A 2,765-nucleotide genomic window follows, 5' to 3' on the forward strand; every position below is an offset into this window, starting at 1 on the left:
AAAATGGATGTAAATGAAGAGTTAAGGGAAGAAGTAATTAAAGCTCCACCTCATGTAGATGTTGATTTAAAAAGACATATTCCTTTGCTTTCAGGAGGGAAGAAGTAACAGTGCTTAGCCACAGCACAGAAGATCACAGTGCTACTGACTCAGTCCGCACTATCCATCTCCTGGACGTAGTCATGCACTGACAAATCCCTTGTCAGACCACAGTTTAGCACCTTTCACCTCTTTCAGGATGGGTTTCCACAGAGTATGATCTTTGAGCCAGCTGCAAACCAAACCGGGTGATCTTGGTCCTTCTGTTCAAATCTCAGGCAGCATGACCTCTCTAGAAAGAAGTAAAGTCCTCATCTCCAGCATTTCCCAACACTGTGTGTATTAATGTCCGTTTAGTCCCTGCAGGGCTGTTACCATTTCTGCATAGCTTTTTGATGAAGAGAGGGCTAATGAATTAAGGTGAACACTGAGACCCTGCTCCTCTAATGAGTACTCCCAGTAGTGCCTCAGGGCTTGTAGGGACAGGAGGCCATCTTCATAGTGTCATTAGAGATTTTGAGCAGCAAAGGGTAAGGCTGACTAGAGCAGGCAGATGGCTTCTCTTCCCACCTCGTCTTTCTGGATAACATTTGTCTCTCTGCTGGAGGGACTTGGGGCAGGGCTCACTTAGTAACACAAGATAAATTTCATCCTATTTATGTAATATGTGAGGTCTGTGGGAGAGAAATAACCAAAACAAGCATAAACTTTCCCCCTTGCATCTTGCAATGCAGCTTGTGCTGCAAGATGCTGAAACACCATTAGAACATTTCTGGAAAAAACACATCAAGAGATGCACTGATGCTGTTGTAAGAATAATTAACCCTCAATGCAGTTGCTTCTAGCTGCGTAAGTACTAGTATAATTCTGAATTTGTAAATATATACACACTTTCATACACTCATGCTCAAATATGATTCAGGCTCTTCCTCGGCATTTGTTTCAGTGAAACCAGCTGTAGATATACTGGTGAGCTTATCATAACCTGAAAGCATTTACAGGGAGACAACTCAAACTTACTTACAATGACATTTCCAGAATGCACATAGGTTTTGAAGCAGTGTGCAATATGCACAAAAAAAATCTAGTCACGCAGAGAACAATGAAAACAACTTAAGTAAGTGGGACGTGAATCGAACCTAAGGTGCCTTCCAGTTGGTATTACTACCTCTGGTCAGTATTTCAAGTTAAGATCCCCAGTAATTTGAGAAGTGGGTGTGCTGCAGTATTCTCAAAACACTGAGGCTTTGAGGAGCTATGACTTATTGGACCACAGCTGTCTGAGGACTTTATGAACGTCATCATAAGATGTTCTTTCTGTCTCTCTTGGGAAACAGTCAATTCAGAATTTTAAATTCCCAAGGACAAGTCTTAAAGGTTTTTTACTTTACTTTTTAAATTACATTTCTGTAATTCCTATTTAAGATCTTTTTTAGTTGAAGACTTCAGTATTTGTTCCTCAAAGCCTTTCTAAACAAATATTCGTAACTGCTAGAAAAGTCAACTTTTTCTCCCTAGTAAAGGACAGGAATGCAACCATTCCCATTCCTTGCATCTATTTTCTTTTAGGTATGTCAGACACAGGAGTCACTATTAAGGCTAATTTTTCTGAGAAGTAGAGGGCGAAAGCAGAAGGGATTTGAGACATCTCAGATATTATATGGATGAACAAAGATACAATTTGGACTGAAAAACTATGTAAGAGTGCAGGTACCAAACAGCTGAATGTGGCAGAGGCTTGATCAGATGGATGGCCCTACCACATTAGACTGTCAGGTTTCAGCCACACAAATATGAGGTCTATCAGAGGGAGAAAAACGGGTGAAGAATTCTCATTTTACTAGGATTCTGTGATACAAGCTACCAAAATGTTTTATTTAGGTGCTTCCATAGCAAAATATAGTGGGCATAGGTTGCTGTTGTTACGCGTGGTGCCTAGGGTATTGAACCAGGATCCAAGTCACAGTAATCGCACTAATAAGAGACCACTTTGATCCCAAAACACATCTGGTGTGAGAAAAAAAACACATCTCTTACAATCAACTGAAACACATGGATGATCAGCAATACTTGACAGCTCGTTTAACAGCTTTCTTGATTGTGTCACATGCCAATGAAGTCAACAGGAATTAAGAAAACGCAGGCATTCTTGGCTGAATTAACACAAAAGTCACAGCATTGTGCAGCATGCCCAGAAACTCTTCATGAGCTACAGGCAGGTGCTCTAACTGTAGAGGGCTATGGTTCCTCGCAGCATGCAAATTCAGGCAACCTTCTTATTCTTCCATGCATTGCCGTGGGCTGTTTCTGTCCTCGCTTTGCATTTCCTACAGGCAACCTCACAGTTCATGGTTTTCAGACAGCCCTCATTTTGAAAGCTCTTACCACGATGGAAATCCCCACTGAAGATGTAACAATTGCTCAGCAGTTCTAACTGGATTGCTCTGATGCGTATTGTATCAGGTTATTCCATATATAAACCGACAGTAAGAGGCTGTCCTGACACCAGGATGCGGTCCCTCGTTATGAAGGCAAACCAGCGTATGACCCTACAAACACGACCACGGTCAGCCCCCACGCTCAGTCCTTCCTCAGGGGTGTCCAGCTCGACACTGCTCACGGCTCCCGCCCCGTCACTCGGAAGACGCCCGCGGCAGGAGGTGCGCGGTGCCAGGCCAGAAGAGAAGGCCCCGGCCCGGCTGCAGGGCCTGGGGAAAGCCCGCTCC

The sequence above is a fragment of the Pygoscelis adeliae genome, unplaced genomic scaffold, assembly GCF_000699105.1.
Source record: "Pygoscelis adeliae isolate BGI_AS28 unplaced genomic scaffold, ASM69910v1 Scaffold289, whole genome shotgun sequence".
In the NCBI taxonomy this organism is placed as follows: Eukaryota; Metazoa; Chordata; class Aves; order Sphenisciformes; family Spheniscidae; genus Pygoscelis; species Pygoscelis adeliae.